We start from the raw sequence: 18,106 nt of genomic DNA, 5'->3' as shown, positions 1-18,106 counted from the left end.
CTCTCGTATAACACAGGCAGTGTACGGCCACACAGCTTTGCACTGGAGCTTGGCATTGCTGGGTTCAGAAGAGGCAGTAATTAAGTGATGCTGGGAGCTCTGCACTCCCCTGAAGGCCTGGGCCTTATGCTCCATTTAGGCAAACATTAATAACCGATAATGAACTCCCTGTCATTCCTTATTGCTGAAATATTGCCCGCTTTTATGAGAATTCAGTACTTAGGGATATTGCCTGCCTTCCTTCAAAGAACATTTGTGTGTTTTTGCTCTGTACCCCACTCTCTATTTCAGTGTTACAAGGTAAGAACACTTTTAACGTTAGCATAGTTTTAGTTTTGCACTAGGATGAAGTAAGCAAACCCCTAACTTCACTGAGTTGTTTGGGTTCCTCTGGTTCTTATTTCTGGACAGCAGTGTATTTCCCTGTCTAGAATTTCACTGTCATAATTTTCTCCAATGCAGATAAAATTACTTGCTCTCTCTTTCTTTCTTTCTTACTTTTTATTTCACTCAGTCATTCTCCGTTTCTTTTTTCCTCTCCTTCATTTTTTTCTCTCTCCATTTTCCTTCTTCCACTCTCTGTTCTCCTCTTTGTATCTCACTCTCCTGTGTTGCAATAGCCAGTATAAAAAAAGGCTTTTTCCAAATGAAAAAACAAGACACCAAGCTGTAGAGCCCTCGCTTCTATTAGAAACACTTGTGAAAATAATTTTTCTTGCAATCTCAGTTTGGTTTCAGCACAGGAGGGATGTGCAGGGAACATTAAAAAAGGAAAAGCAATTGAAAAGAAACAGACTCCAAACCCTCCATTTTAATATCCTAGATGTGCCTAAGTCATTGGCTTTCAAATATATTTTGGTGTAAAATTTGGCACATTTACAGCCGGTCAGATTTATTTATTTGACTGGCTTACATTTTTCCGGTTGATTTACCTGAGGCAATGTCTGTGTGAATTACTCCACAATGCATTGACTCCAGTGTTCATTAAAGGTAGTTAAGTGATCCTGTGTCTAATATTAAAGCAAACCCCATTAACCTTAACTAGTATCATATCAGCAAAACAAAAAGAACTGAATAAAGCAAAATAGATCGGGTATTTATAGTTCTTGGAAAAGATCCAGCAAATTCACACCAAGCTCCTAATAGTCCTAGTAAGCATTTGCTAGTTATCTCTATAAAAAAGGAGGAGCCTGGGTTAGGGCTGTGTCTGATGCACGGCTCAGGCCCCACAGGACTTTGGGAAGGGGAGGTGCTGGCAGGCGATGCCGCGGATCATTTCCTACCCACGTGCTGCGGGGCGATGCTCGACCCTTTCCCCCCTGCTTTCCTTCCAAAGTCAACAGTTCCCATTTTAATGGTGATTTTTTGACCCTATATCGGTGCCCTGTATCTTCAAGTACATGCAGGTGAGCGACCAAACTCTCTTGCTGGGATTGAAGAGCCAGAAGCTTTCGGGGGGAATGGAGGTGCCTTCTCAATCAGTGGCAGCTTCCACTGCTGTCCATTGTTCTGCCCAGACACACACTGACTGCTGGGACCTCTACTTGCCAAATCAGGTGGAGGTGAACCAGCAGAAACCCATGCCAAACCTTGACTTCTTTTATTTTTCCTTCCTGCTTTTTTTTTTGACATCTGGAAGACAAATCCCAGATATTCTCAGGCCAGGTAGGGCTTTTTGTTAGAGAAGTCTTTCCAGCAACACTGCAATAATTTGACTTATATCAAGGTTGAATAACTCCTTGTCAGGTGTTAAGCTCATGACCTTTCAAGCCAAACACACTTATACTAACCAGTTTACCATTGGAATGATCAATATCTTGTAAGTGAGAAAGTCTAGACAGATCTTATTTTGTCCTTTGGTATCACTTGTGGCTTTGGAATTGATCATTATATGTGGCTGGGGAAAAATTGCCTATACATTTCATGCTCTGTATTTATCTTGACAAGGTTCTCTAGGATTATATTTTCATAATCTGAATGGCAGTGGAACAGCTGCTCAGACTGTGCAAGCTCTTCTTATCAGGCTGAATTTAAGCTACGGTAATTACTCTTTCTCCTTATGTATTTCTTTTTTAAACAAGCGTGTACTATACATTAAAATGTACGGTTGGGGCGGCAGGGGGCATGCTGAGAAGCTTGGAAAATGATGCTAAAGTGCATTTCCTTCACACAGTGGCTGATGTAGGTTTGTATTTTATTCTAAATATAAACCCATATCCGAGCATGAGTGGGTTCTGAAGCAGGGTCCCAGCCTATGCAGGGAAAGTGTTATTTTATTAACAAATCTTTTAGAGTCAAGATTCCCCGAGACTGGAGGCAGTTTAGGAAAGCTAAAATAGCCATTAGTAACACCCAGTAGTAAACACATGAGAGAGTCCTTTGGTGAAACCCATGCCCAGGGAAGCAGCTGAACCATCACCAGGGGCACACTCCCCAGCGAGGAAGCTGCACAGGCTGGTGCCAGGCTTGGAAGGCGCTGGAATGACATGGTGATGGAAGCACTGAAATACAGCAGACAGATGGGTGGCCCTTTGCTGGTGCCCTTCACTGTGGGATGGAGGAAATGGCAAAATAGAAAGGTACCTTGGAGAAAAAGAATTTGCTGCTGCTTTTCTCTTGAGTTTCTTTTGTTTTTTTCCTCCGCTGCTAACTATGTTATTTACTAGATGCCTTTTCTGGGCTATGCTTTTCCTTCTCTCCCCCACCCCTGTTGTGTTTGCAGAGTACTTTCCAAGGGGTGTTTTGTGAATTAGCTTCATGCTTTAAAAGAGAAGATTGCTCTGGCAGAGAACAGCATAGTTGTAAAAGTGTCAAGGTGTTATGAATGTCCTGATGATAGAGCCCAGTTGTTATCTGCTGGGTAGTGAGGGAGGATAGCTAATGATGTGCAGCATGTAAACCGTTTGTTGCTCTAATCCATCTGTGTGGAGAGGAGTGAAAAAGAGGGGCGAAATCCTGGGAAAATTACTTGGACAGCTGGAGATAAAGTGTGTACTGATGGAGTCATCCAGAGGTAGCTGTCAACATGAGCTGTGTTTGCATATAATCCAAGCGATGCACAATGATTCCTTTTGGTACTTTTTTTTTATGGGGGTTCATGTGTCTGTGCACAGACCTTAATTACTATCCAGTATCTCTTACCAACTGGGCTCCAGTTTTAAGTGAGGAATGTGATTTTAATCAATTTGTGGCTGGGTGGTGGAGAGAAGTACTACAAACAGACCAAAGCAAGACATATGGATCCCTTTGGAGGACCTGAATTAAACGAGAAGCAGTCATTTTATTAATTCTGCTGTGTTTTATAGACCTTTTATATGGAACATTACCCATACAACTTCACTAGCTAATTAAAAAGGGCTCTTATCAATTTGCTGGGCAGTTGCTTATGCAGGGGAAAAAAAAGAGAGAGGAAGAAATAATTTTTTTTTTTGGAGTCCCAGAAAATCATCAGCCTTAAGGGGGTACAGACCAGATCACTAAAAGCCTGGTGAGACTATTTTGACTGCTTATCTTCACTCTTCTAAAAGATCTGTTGTAAAAACTGAACATTACACTTTGAGACTGATCTGCGCCGTGTGTGTTGTTCATATGGAAACCCTACACAGGTCTGGTGCAGTGCCTGCAGGTATGTGAGCACGGGCTAAATTAGGGGCTTTGCACATTGGATTTCTATGATCCCTCCCGGCAAAGAAGGCACCCTTTTCCTTGTGCTGGTGTTAGCCTTTAACAGCAGCAGTTTGAGCAGCTTTGTAATGTTCTTAGCCAGGATTGAGGAGCGCATGTGATGCTGGCGGGCGTGGAACGTGTAAGCTTTTTGCAAAGGGAGGAGAGAGAGAAGTGAGAGCATGGGAGCCACGTTGGTCCTGACTGATCATCACATCAACACGGAACTGATGGCTTTAAAATGGACTTTGCCTTCTGCAGGCAGCCTGAGAGGAAGGGCAGGAGACGAGGGGGAAGGTTATGGAAATGGGGAGTGCCTCTCTGAGCGCAGCCCTGTGTGCCTTGGGCTGCTGCCTGTGTGGGATGGGACGAGGCTGAAGCTGTCCCAGCACCTGAAAAGCAGCATCACAACAAAAACAAGCAGGAGGGATGGAGAAGAGGAAAGTCTTCTGAACCCCTCTCACCTCCATAAACCCTCACTTTACGTGGCGTATTGGATTTTACAAGCACGGAGTCTGCTGGGAGCTGTCTGCCGAGCGCGCAGTTAGCAGTGATTGAACACCAGCGTTTTTAGCATTTTGACTTAAATCCAGTGTAAACTTGTAAGTGAACTGCTGGCCTGGGCTGGGTCTCTGGTGGACAGCAGTCAGCCATGCATCACAGGCCGCGCAGCCACGGCGCGCCCGGACAGTGGCTGCGGGTCACAGTTCAAAGGAAGCCTGAAAATTCGCTTCAATGGATCCTGAATTACCTCTCATCCCAGGGAAAGCTTTATTTCTCTCCCTCTCTTTTCTCCCAGCATTGAGCCGGCATGGCTGGAGAAGAGAGGAGAAAGGGAGCTGGTACTGAGACCATCTCAAATGTACCTGGACTACAAACAAACCAGTATTTTCCTTGCAGCAAAGCTGTTCCTTTAATCTTTATGAGCAGGAGAAATTCGTGCATTACAGAGGCACAAAAATGAGAAGGGAAAGGCGGGTGGGAATAGTTGCATTAGAATTAAGCCCTGTTTTTAATGTGACACCTGTCAGACTTATTGTTAAAAATATGGAGAAAGGCTCCCTTCAGAAATAATAACATTGCAGCAAGGTTAGTTACACACAGTGAGTCCTGTCAACAGCCGCAATTAGAAGTTGTTTACCACCGAGCGAAGTAGCTCGGCAGCATCAGGGCTGCACGGACCTTCCGTGCTGCCTCAGCGCCAGCCCAGGGCTCACAGATAATCCTCCCTTCCAACCCAGTCCGCAGCCGAGATGGGAGATTCTTCCCCGCAATCACATTACTCTCCTAATGACACTATCACCCAACCAGGGATTAAGTGCTGCTTTACAGGCAGTGGCTGGTGTCACCAGGTTTAGGCTGCCGAACAATTAAAGGGTCAATTTACGGCGGGCGGGTGGGTGGGGGTGAAGGGCAGGGGACCGGGGATGTCTGGCAAGGAGAGCCCCTGATAAACAAGAGCTGTCAGAGAGCCCTGCCCTGCAGGGGCGACTGTTTCTGCCGGCTGGCTATTAAAAGCCGCTCCTTGCCGGCGCAATTAAGCCCCTCTGCCGCGGCCACCCGGAGAAATCCCCTCTGTGCCCGCTGCCAGCTGCGGGGCTTGCGAGGCACCGTGACTTAAACTCAGACCGCAGAATTAATTCCATTTATGCCTTCAGCCAGATTTCAAAGTAAGGCTCTGGAGACACAGGAGAAATTAATTTATTAAAAAGCAATAGCTTGATAATGCACATGATGATAGAATAAATGAATCTGTTCAATATCTTATAAAACAGTTGGCAATCACATAATAGAGCATTCATTGTCAATTTAGTAGCTTGTCTCATTATACTCTGCAAATAGTAGTAAAATGGTGTATTATTCATGAACCAACATGCTTTAATTACTTTTAGTGCACATTTGTTTTTTCAAATGTAATATGAGTTAGATTCAGCCATAACTGTAACTCAGCTGATGAATCTTGAAGCAGTAACACAAACTGGAAGAGAAATTTTATGAGCCCAAGAATCAGTTTCTGGGAAGTTTGTAGCATTTCTATATGCTATGAGAGCAGTCCTAAAACACCAACCTCAGATGTCATCCCAAAATTGGATCGTAGCTGATAATACTTTAATAAATACAATATTATTAATTGACAATCTAATCAGATGTAATTTCAAGTTTCATAATTTGCTAGGGTTGGTTTTTTTTGTTTTTTGTTTGGTTTTTTTTTACCTGCCATAAAGCAAACCCTTGTATCTAATACACTTTATTCACTGGCTTTACATATAGAAATTGTCTTGTTTCCACTCCCTCCCTTCTTGGCTTCTCACACGCACTTTTCACCAGCTTAATTTGCTATGAAGGTCTCACACACATGCAGCCAAGGTCAGTGAAAGTCCACTGCTCATTTCAATTAAAATGTTTGCAAGGATTTATACATAATAAACTGATCTTGCCTATAATAATAGGTTTCCTTAAGTCAGTCTTGCTGCTACTAAGTATAATGTTGCAGCACATTGTTGATTTCTATGTACATAGAAGAAAGAGCACAGTAAAATAAGATGACTTGAAAATGCAATTAAAGTGTAAATCTTTACACCCATTAACATTTAGGGTCCATTAGATTGCTTTGTCTTTTACAATATTAAATGCTAAAATGTTTTGCTTTTATTCTGTAACAGTATATTCTAGTTCTATTTTTAATACAAATGCAATTTAGCTCCCAATAAATCTTGGCTTTAATTGGTTATTAAGTATGTGCTACTATGCCGTAAATTTAATCCACAGAATTTCTTTTTTTTCCCCCCCCATTCATCTCCCTGGCTTTTTATTCTGGGGTTAGGAGCAGGGTTTGGTGCCCTCATCAATATTTAGTCCATGTGAGCATCTCCCCCAAGAACACGAATTGAGGTCATTGCCCTCACTCTGAGCCCTTCAGGAGGTCCTGTGGGGCATCGAGACGATCGAGTCCTCCAGGCTGGAGGCTGAACTCACACAGGGACTTCACGTGCCTCTGCCCAAAGGGAAATGCTCTTGCAAGGTATTGCTGGCTCTGGTGTGGGGTCTGACTCTCCCAAGCAAGAGATGCGGTTGTGGCTGGTGCTGGAACTTTGGCCCTAATAAAGGTTGTAGAGGGTATGAATCAGGGCTGAATTTCACTCTTTTGCCCTTGCTGTTATCTTCTGCCCTGAAAGGTGTCCAAACTATGGCTGCACAATTATGACTCTTTTCCTCAGGCCTCAGTAAGCACAATTTAGACTAGTTTTTATTGGTCACTGAGGATGAGTTTCTAAGGTTTTTTAGATTCAAGAACTGGGGTAATAGCATTGTGAGGGCATGGCCCAGTTTCCTTTGTAATCCTGATTTCAGTTCTCACTAGTAACCTGAAGCCATGACTGTTTAATCCTTAATTCCTGCCACAATTAACATCTCATATTCAGGAGTACTTCTCTGTGATTTGGAAGGAAATCTGTCCCCAGCTAGGTCAGCCCTAGCCGGTCTCTTTACTAACTGGGAAGGGATCCTTTTCAGCTCGAGTCAAACACAGTAACACCTCATTTAATGGTGCAATAGAGCAGAGAATCTGCTCGCCGGCTCCGCTCGGATGCAGTAGGAATCAACATCCTTGCAATTAGAGCTAGTGAGGAATGCAGGCACACAAACTCATAAGCTACTAATGAACTATTTGAGCAATTCTACAGGTATTTATATAAGGCTGAGACAGCATCCTCCGCTGAAGAGCTCCCTGCACCTCCTACATATTCCCAAGGAAGCTTTAAGTGAAGTGAAATTTCTTTATGTAAATACAGGCAATGCAGAGAGTCCCACGTGCTCTGCCATTGCCTCTGCACTCGTGGCTCTGGTTTGTGCTGGTGAACAAACAGGGCTGTTCTGCAGCCACTTTGCTACATGTCAATGCCCACAAAGGTCAGTCTGCTTTCCCTCACCAAGATTTTCACACTTGTGAATGCATCGTCACACCATGGCAGATGAACCAGAGAACAGCTTTTTTAAAAATCCTTTTTCCAGTACCTTTATACCATCCTGCCTAGTTCACACTTATCCTGGATTTCCTACCTTCCTTTGCACAACTAGAGGCTGAATCCTGTCCATTCCCCTGCAGGATAATCTCAAAGAGCACCTCAGCTGGGTATGTCATCCCTTTCTACAGGCCATAGCAGGAGGTTTCCAGGGCAAACCCATCTTCACTCAGAGCCCAGGCGCACCAGGCAGGTTCCATGGGTGACTGAGGTACAGCAGCAATCCCTAAGGCAGCATTTCCCCTGGTCCTTCTCGGGGTTAGCATAGCAAGGGATAAGGACAAATCTGTGGGTTACACCACCACCTCCCTGGCCTGGTCCCCAGATATTCTTGGGAGAAACTCTCTGTGAACTATTTCCTTATTATCATCTGTGCCTTCTCAGGTTGGCAAAAAACACCCAAAAGTTGAAACAAAGATGGTGATTTGTTTGTTGAAGTACAAAAACAGCTTAAGTGCCCAAAAACAGAGCTAAAAATGCCATTGCACAGACTGCTGCACACACTCAAGCCCTGAAAAACCCATCAAAGGTACTGACCATGCTCATCCCAGAACTCCTGCACCTCTGGAATGAGTGACACGCCACAGGGAGAGCTCAGCAGGGCTTAGAATATTACATAAGTCACTACAAGAGCTTATTATTTCACTGTGTAAATTGCATATGGATCACTTGAAATGGGCAGACTTTAACAAACAGAGAAAATAACTACAGCAATTTGTCTTCAAAATAAATAAGGGAGTAAAAAACCCATCCATGATGATCAATTGAACTACACTCCAAACTTTTACTGGCAAAGTGGTCAGTCAGTCAGCTAAATATCTGCTTTATGTCCATGAACAACTAGAAATTACAAAAAAATTATAAGAAATCATTTTTTTCCAGAGCAGAAGCCAGTCTTTGCCTCAGTGGTCTTATTGGCTTAGTAATCCATATATTTACTGCACTTAGAATGAAATACAGCAGCTCCATCTGAATAATCTGTTTACTTTTAATTTCCTAATTTTTATATCAGTTCCCTGGTTTTTGAAACCTTTCTAATTTTTGTATCAGTCTCCTGGTTTGGCAGTTTACAATACTCAAATATTTTCTCAATGGCAGATCAGTTGTTCACATGGGTGCCCTCACTCCTGAATGTGAAGTTAATGGCATCTTTTGTATGTTCCCAGATGCAGTCCATGAACATATGGATATACATGTGCAAATATGTGCTTACATATATCTCTATATCTCACACATCTATAAAGTACAGACAGAAACTCCTCTACAACACCAACCATTTGAAAAATAAATTTTCTGGGTTTGTTGATTGCCCTAAGTTAAGAATCAATGACTTTAGCTTTCTAAATTTTGGAAATATGGATACCTCTGCAAAAGACAGCAGGTGAAATAAACAGGCAAAAAGCTCTGTGATGTTAGAAATTGCCACTACTGCTTTAAAATGTTGACTGAACGAGCAAGAATATCTTCCAGCCCTCCTTAAAATTAGTTCTTGGCTCCTGATATCTGTTAACATTTGATATACTTTCCCTGATGACCCTGGATGCGTCTGGAGGTCAGTGCTCCAGAGTTCCTGGCTATCTTTATTGTCCCTAACTTGCTTTCTCTCCAAGCCTCTTCCTCCTTGCCAAGAAAAATATTTCTAGTTGTTGTATCTTCAGCAGTTCTCTGTATCAATGCATAACAGACGGATGGTTTTTGTGCTGAAAAGCAGGACCAAGTGCTTTTGCTGGCTGACCACGGGCTGGGTGCATGTGCTGAAGTGACTGCAGACCAGGAAAAATAAAAGGGCTGCAGAGAACAGGAGGGCATCTTAAAACTCTTCATGACAAGGGTTTGGAAGGTGTTTTAATAAAAGAACCATGCAGGCAAACATTTACGCTTGAAAACCCTCTCAGCCCATGGGATACTGAGAGTGTTTGGTTAGGTGAGTTATTTGTTTGAGTTTTGCAGGCATTGCTGAGCCCCTTCCTCACCATTTCCCACCAGCAGCACATCTTAAGCTCCAACAGAGCTTCTCTTGCACTTGCTTGTTCTTGAAATTTCACCCCTTCACATCTATGACTGCAATCTCATTCAACTTTGCTGCTTCGAGGCCACAGTGCCACCTCTTCTTCCTGGGGAGGGGACTCTGTTTAACAGGACAGACCCCAGGACATGCCACTGACCACCAGCTGCTTCCTTCCCTCCTCCCGTCACTGCCTCCAAAGCTGCCACTTACCTCTAAACCCCAGCATATGCCATCAATGACCCTCTCATATTCATTGATCTTACTGAGCACATCAACCTGTCTCTCTAAATCTGCACTCTGATTTTTCAAGTAATAGAAAGAATCCCTCTGGATAACCACATAATCATCTCCTTTTGGCTCCTGGTCAGGCTGCTTTGCTCTTTCTTGCTCTCTCTCTCTTTTTCTGAATGAGGAAGGTGATAAAAACACTGCCTTCCCATTTCAGACTTCTGCAAGGCTTCCTGGGTGCCTCACCAGACTCTCTGCTTCCAGCTCTTTGAAGATGAATGAATAATATTCCTCTGTGTTTCTATTATCTGCAAACTACCAATTAAACAGAACCAGCAACCAGAGATAAAAGTAGAGCCTTGGCAAAATCCACAGCAAAACAGACACGGAAAGCTCAGGATATTTTCACACGTGCAAAGTTAGAGATGCAGAGTGGGAGGCAGGGGGCAATGCCAGCTATTGCCATCACCATCAGGGCTCAGACACCCATGGAATAACTCTGTAATTGCTGTGGGACTACAGGCTAATTATTATATAATTATATAATTATATGTAGTTATTTATATGAGGGGAAGAGATCAAATTTAGTACATTAACCATAAATTCACAAATCAGGAGCTTTAAAATTTTTGACTGCATGGCCTTTCATCTTTGACCTGTTTGGTAACTTCAAGCATCATTACCCCATAATGTGCCAGAATGCGCAGTTAAGTGCGAGTACAATTACTAACAGTCTGATATTTATATTGTGTTTAATACAGCAGGTCTGTGAATTTGTATACTCTGAATAATAATGAAATCTAGGTTTAATTATTGATCTTTAAAAAATTATTTTAATATCCGATTTTAATATCCTGATACTGATGCAGCTAAATATCAAAGAGTGTAAATATAACATGAAACTGTACAGCTGTTAGGCTAAAATGTGACATTATCCATCCATCTTTGCTTTTTCCATTGTACCTGCCAGAGTAGCATGATATGATTTATTTATTTTGTTTATTTGGAGTTATGTAATAATAAAAGGACTCCTGCACAAGGCTCAGTAAACCCTGCCACGCCCTTTATAGAGCAGTGTGATCCCAGCCACATGAGTCCAGTCCTTTCCACAGGAATTCAGCCAACAAGTCACCTCCCAGAATGCCTTCTCACCCCTTGGCTGAGCAGGGAGCAGCCCTGCAGCCCTCTCCAAACCAGATGCCTTTTGCAGCAGGGCTGGGAGATGCTCAGAAGTGGGATTATCCTGCCCCAGACCCAGTCCCCACCCTTGGAGGGGGTCGCTGACAGCCACCTCTCCTTCCCCCGACAGCAGGGACTGGGCTGGGCGCTGCTGCTCAGCGCAGCAAAGAGGTTGTGGATGATCAAGATTTCAGATCCAGCCTCAAGATTTCAAAGGAGTGGGGTGCAGGACTGCAAAACATCTGCTGACACTGCAGAGCAAAGTGCTTCAGCGTGTGCTTAACCATAGGCATGCGAGGGTAGGCTCTGACTGGGGTTATTCATGTGCGGAGCACGTGGGAAGATGCTTCTCCAGGTTACTGCCACAATCTTCATCATGATCTCACACTGAATTTGGTGGATAAGTGAATGCCTTTATTTTTTATCTCTTTGTCTAGATATAACATTTTCATAAACTCTTACTTTTTTTTTTTTCTTTTTTTTTTTCCTTTGGTATATTGCTGTTGTTTGTCACAGCCGGCAAGATAACTGTACAGATAACTCCTTCTTCTCAAGTGAAATGAAATGGAAATAGCATCTGTCTACAAAAATCAATTTAGAAACCACCTGTATATTTTTGGGCTGAGACAATGGGTATTTCCAAAGCCATACCTTCTAAAACTCTTTGAGTGTAAAAAGAAGGAAAAAAAAATAATCATACCTGGATGTGAGCTATCATCCATCAATCAGGAAAACTCACTCAGATTCAGATGCAGGAGCCAAAATGAACTTCAGATGGAAATGGATGGGAGACAGGCTATGTTGTCTGATTTGCTTGGGTTACTTCATTATTAATCTCTTTGCTTCCATTTATTTTAATGATCATAGCCAAGAAAGTTTCATTTATGAAACTTTTCTTTTTCTAAGGACTACTGTATGTGTTGTTGACTGTGCTCTATTTCTTCACAGGTGCCAAGAGCAGGGCTGCTTTCCTTACAGCTGCTCTAATTGTTTCTAAAATGTGTTTGTGCCTCGACCTGGAGAGAGGGCTGGACCTTGGCCCTGCACCATTTGCACTCAGGAGCCCAGTGCAGGGTCCCTGGTCATACACTCCTCTTCCAAGGGGGTTTCTCTCTAGCAGACAGTGAAAAACTCTGAGATGGAGAAGGGAAAAATTAAAACACGGAGTCTATTAGAAGAGATGCTAATGGGTCTGGCCTGCATGTCTGGGATAGAGGATGGGAGAGATTTTCTTCAAACTCACTTTGTCTCTGCTCTCGCTGCTCCTCCAGCACAATCATCACCTTCTCCTTCTCTCCTGTCCTGTCCCCCCCCAAAACAAAACCCAGGCAGCCGAGTGGGTTTTCCTAAATGAGATACACCTAATTAGTAGCTAGTTGTAGACTTGCTGATCACACAGATTTTCAGCTCTTTGTTTATAGCCCAGCATATGCATCCGTAGAGCATTTTTACAAGTAAATGTACACATTTCATTAAAAGTACCGTCTTTGCTGCTTCCATAGCTTTGTTCTATAAAAGAGTCTTGTAGGAGAGTTGTTTATTCCCTCAGTCCAAAGGAAAAAAAAATCACTTCCATTATTATATTAATGCAATTTCAACTAATTAATGAATGATTTTCCAGAGCTATATTTATAAATCATGGTGAGTACACATAGCAGGAGGGTGAAGCACCCTTTCAGCCCTCCATGATCACTGAGTGGGAACCTTGTCCTGTTTGACTTGGTGTGGGATTCCTCGTGCAAGGTGAGTGTGGAAAGTGGCAAGGATGGTGGGTACAAGAGAAAAGTTTATCCAGCCTGGGGTGGGGCCTGCCCCATGAGCAGCTGGGCATCCCACTGAACACCGAGAAGGCCACGTTTCCCTCCTGGAAATGTCATTGTTGCAAACTGGTTCTCTTCTTGTCCTGTCATTCATTTCCCACATACACCTGCAAGTGCAGCGAGGACGTGTGAAATCTGTGCCCTGCTCTTCTCCAGATCTGCTCTGTACAGATCAGAGCTTGGTTCTGGGAACAGTTGCAGCACAGAGGGAATCAGTGGGCTAGGACTCGTCAGCAACAGGAATTTTCTGCCTTTGGGGGTGGAGGGCTCCTGTTGTCTTGCCAGGGCAGAAAGGAAGAAGCAGATTTATGGCTGGCTGTTGAAAGGCAAAAAACAGCTCTTGCAGGGAGGAGCAGGACAGGAGAGGTAGTCCCACAGAGATGGCTCACTGTGTGCAGGACGAAGGAGATGGCCAACATATGGGTGAAACAGCTAAAGGTGAAGAATAAACACAATTTATCACATGATTCAGCCATTACTTTTTCAGCTGATCATGTGGCTGTTATAACTATGCCTGCATGTCTGCATGGATAAAGGAGATGCTGAAGGTTTGGTCAAATTCTAAGTTATAAAAAAAAAATCCAGACTTGGTCAGGTTTCAATTATGGTAGATATAAACTGTTTGCTGAATGGTTTAGTTACTTTACAGACCGGTCTTTTTTTTTGCTTTTTTCTGCTTACCCCCTTGCCCCCCTTTTATTTTTTATTTTCTGGGTGGACCATGGGTTTGGCAAAGCCTTGCAACAGAGCCTTCATCCAAGAATATCAACAGCCTGCCTAGCATACCTCACATACACTGCACAGAGTCTTACAACACAAGATTTACAAGCTCGCAGAAAGGGAGAGGCTCATTTAAGGACAGGCCATTGCACATAAACATCAGGAAAAGCTGGTGGAAGAGGAGAAATAGATTGTTTTAAGTATTGCTAAGCACCATCCATGATTATGAAGGAAGTGCCTACTAGCCGGCAGCTGAAATTGCAGCTCCACCATTTGGTGCTCAGTTTTGTAGATTTTAACTGAGCGTTAACAATCATTGTGTAATTGAACACCTCATTCAGTTCATTAGCTGGTGGCTGTGCAGCGCTGTCAATGTGCAAAGTGCAAGCCAGGTGCTAAGTATTGTAATTATTTGTTTTCTCAGCATTTAAACCGTTGGTGATTCCTGACTGCTGAAGATGGAAGCAGTTTGCTTTGCATAGGAATGATGAGCACAGATATGACCACAAAAAGAGCACCACATGTGGCCCAGACTGTCATTCCTTACTTGCTGGCCAATGTGGTTGAGGCTCTTTGCCCTCCTCTAAGAGAAAGGACTGCAACTGTTGCCTGGTACTGCTTGTCCCCATCTCCTCCTGACAGTTTTCTAGTAGGAAATCCCAGTTTACAGCACTGATTTTGCACTCTTCAGCCCACAGCTGTGTCTCCTGTGGTAGGAGCTCATGTTTATTTCAGGATGACCTTCCTGGACCTCTCCCACTGAGTGCTTTGCAGGCTGAGACCTTGAGGAAGCTCAGAGCAGGAGGAGAAGTCTAGGAGGGTCAACAGGTGGAAGGATGGTGGGTACAAGAGAAAAGTTTATCCAGCCTGGGGTGGGGCCTGCCCCATGAGCAGCTGAGCATCTCATTGAACACCGAGAAGGCCACATTTCCCTCCTGGAAATGCCACTGCTGCAAACTGGTTCTCTTCTTTTCCTGTCATTCATTTCCCACATACACCTGCAAGTGCAGCGAGGACGTGTGAAATCTGTGCCCTGCTCTTCTCCAGATCTGCTTCATACAGATCAGAGCTCCAAAGGATCCAGCTGTAGAAAGCTGATGTTTGAGATATTTTTTAGGCCCGGATTGTCAAAGCTGGAAACTCCTCTCTGTCCTGTCCCCACTGGTGGCTAGTGCTCACCCAGTACCTCAGAACACCTCAGACCAGTGCCAGGTCAGCCTTGTGCTGATGGTTTTACCTGATGACCACTTGCCTTTGCAGGGAGTATCCAAAATATGCAGATCTTGGAGTTTTCCTCTATGTCTTTATCAAACTTAGATGCTGACCCGCAGAGTGCTAATTAGCGAGATTCAAAACCAAGCTTAAAAAATGGTAATGAGTTTACTGATTAGCAGGTATGAAAATAAGGTCAGTCAAAAGCATATCAGTGCTTTAATTAAGCTTCACTGAGCGAGATGGAATGACTATTAAGGACTCCTGTTTTTGCTAAACTTCCCTTCTGTGGCCTGTTACTTCAAGGTAGGGACTGTCCCCGTTTGTCACATTTCCGCTCACGTAAATTGCCTGAGCGAGACAAGCACTTGCTCACCTAAAGAGCTCTGCAGGATGGAGGGAAGGTAATATGTATGTTCCTAGTGCCTATGGACAGACCTACTTCTTATATTAGGCAAACTACTGTCAGTCAGTAGCATGTCTTTGATTTTGTAGCTTCTGCACACTTTTGATTTTGTAGCTTCTGCACACTGATTTACTTTGCATACACAATGTCCTGCTCCACGTGGCTTATTTGTATTTTTGTCCAGGCTGCAACTAGCATTATCCAGATGATATTTGGGCAGGCAAATTTAAGACTGGGGGAACTTCAAGAGTGGATCAGATTTATAGTTCATCCAGTTTGGCTGTTGGTTTCTGACTGGCCACGTGCAAATCCCTGGGAGGATGTGGAAGGAAGGGGGACAAGGAGCAGTGCTGGAGGGAACAGCTTTTCCTCAAAAGGAAAGGCATCACAAACACTGCATCTAGCATCCTGAATGAATTTCATATACTCATTTTTGAATATCTATATACTTCTGACTTCCATGACTGCCTGTGCCAAGGCACAGCTTAAAATTATTTCTTTTTCTTTTATTTTACAGGAACCCAACATACACATCAGGAATAAACCAAATGAGTGTGGGGGTTTTGTTTTGTTTTGCTTTCAGTTACTCTCCTAATAACTTTGTAGATCCAGTGGAAGATCTGGCAGCTCTTGGTTTTCCTCTAAGCTTAGAGGCAAGGGCAGGACAAGAGGGAATGGATTCAAACTGAAAGAGAGCAGGTTTAGATTAGATATTAAGAAAAAATTCTTTACTGTGAAAATGATGAAGCACTGAAACAGGTTGTCCAGAGAAGGTGTGGCTGCCCCGTCCCTGGAAGTGTTCAAGGCCAGGCTGGATGAAGCTCTGTGTAACGTGGTCTACTGAAAGGTGCATATATGAAAGTAGCCTGTGGTTGAGGGGTTGAAATGAGGGGACCTTTATGTCCCTTCTAGCTCAAACTATTCTATGATTCTATGAAAAGGAGAGCTCCCTGGAGAACCAAGCCCTCTGCCTCGTGTTGCCACTGCACCATCTCTGGGTATTTCTAAGCGTCTGACATTTGTCCTGCCGTCTACCTTTTGGTGAGAGTGTCCTTCATGATGACACACCAACAATCTGTAATTTGCCACACATCTGTAATTTGCCCATGGCCTCCCTGCAGATGGCAAGCCATGAGCAGCTGGCCGAGACCACCAGCTTAGAGGTCACTGGCTGGGAACTGACTGACACGTAAAGGTTGACTCTGTATGGTTTAAGGAACCCTGCATGCTATGCCAGGTCAACTAAACAAGGCTATTTTGGTGGTTCTGTGGCATTTTGAAGCTGTTTTCCTGCTGTATATGGTCATTCTCAAGAGCCAATGCCCTTGTGGAGGGTGGAATCAGCAAAGCCCAGCTCCCTGGCCCTGGAGACCTGAGGCAGGAGCCCACTAGGGACACCCTGCGCTTTGCCACCTGCAAAGGTGATGCTGAGCTCTGAGAAATGACACTGAAATGTCTCAAACTGGGCACCAAAAATAAATGGAAACTTTTGACCTTCACTGCTCTGTGCCTCATTTCCTCATCTCTACAGGCTTCCTCCTCTTGCAGAATGTGAAATGTGTTCAGTAGTGACTGTGGAGCCCTTGTGTGATGAGGACAGGTCAGGGCAGGAAAGGAAACACATCATGCAGGGAGCACTACAGCATCTGAAGCCTTTCTGTGTCAGGTCTGTGCCTACTTGTTGAGGGATAAAGATGAAAAGAAATATTGAGTGGCTACGTGTGCCCTGCATGAAATCCAGAGCCTGTGACTGGTGATGATGCAAACACTGACTGACACACACAAGAAAGACAGTTTACAGTCCTGCAGGAAAGCAAAGCTGAGGCATTTAAGCCCTTCATTTTTCAACACTGAAGTTCTTTTGAAATATTTGCATTTGGGTTTTTATCAGTTCCGATACTCTATCTCATATATATATCCTGCAGAAGGAGACTTTGACTTTGCAGTTCCTGCATGCAATCCACAAAGTCTTCACAACCTGTTTCTTTTTCTTTTTTTTTTTTTTTTTTTTTTTTTTTTTTTGAAAATAAGATAGAGTCCTTGGTAGAGTCCTTGTACATTCTTTATAGGATGGGAGAGCCCATCCTTTGGTAACTTTATCCATGGGAGACTGGCTTCTTTATTGAAAACCAGCTTCTAGTTTTTATTGTGAACTTGCCTACCTTCCCTTTGTCAGCTAAACCAAAGGGTATTAGATCTCCTGGCGGCTGTAATAGGTGAACATGCACGGGGTAACCCTTCTAGAGGATGGGACTGAGCCTATGAAGTACTAAGTGCCTTCAAGGTCCACTAAAATCAGTGGGATTGAAGAATACCATACCCTTGAAGGGCTGAGCCCCAAGGGATGACTTCTTCTGGGATACACTGATTCTGAAGACAGGCAAAATAAAATATTTAAAGCAGCCTGACAGGCACAGGCTAAATTCTTTTCCTTTTGTGCTGAAACATATTTTTTTTTAATATGCCCTGAGCATGCTGTGAAAGCAATCTTCCTACATGTTTCCTTAGTGGGGAGTGTTTGCTCTCTGTGCCCATCAGTCACAAAATCTGCGACTGATATGGCCCCAAAGCATCAGGAAAGTTGAAGTTCTACAATGTAGCATTTTTTAAATAAGACATAATTGTTTGTGGAAGAAGAGACTATCAAGTACCTAAGATGGGAAAGGGTTACTGCAGGGACATACATCAGCACTATGTACTTTACATTCTTAGTCCATTGGTTTCTACAGCAGTTCTTGTTCACAGTAATGTGAGGCAGTTAATATGGGATCTGAACACCACTGGACTGATAAGCCTTCATACTGACTTGCAAAAGTAATTTTCAGTAATCTTTGAGGGGAAAAATTGC

At 43.5% G+C, this 18,106-nt stretch overlaps 1 protein-coding gene across 1 annotated transcript in view; it reads right to left on the bottom strand.

The window, feature by feature from the left end:
* MAF (MAF bZIP transcription factor) overlaps positions 1-18,106 on the bottom strand; it is a 185,034-nt gene that overhangs the window by 1,197 nt on the left and 165,731 nt on the right. The window lies entirely within an intron of this gene.

The sequence above is a fragment of the Corvus moneduloides genome, chromosome 12, assembly GCF_009650955.1.
Source record: "Corvus moneduloides isolate bCorMon1 chromosome 12, bCorMon1.pri, whole genome shotgun sequence".
Taxonomy (NCBI): Eukaryota; Metazoa; Chordata; class Aves; order Passeriformes; family Corvidae; genus Corvus; species Corvus moneduloides.
Note: the sequence above shows the minus strand (reverse complement) of the source record. Positions and strands in the feature narration are given on the sequence as shown.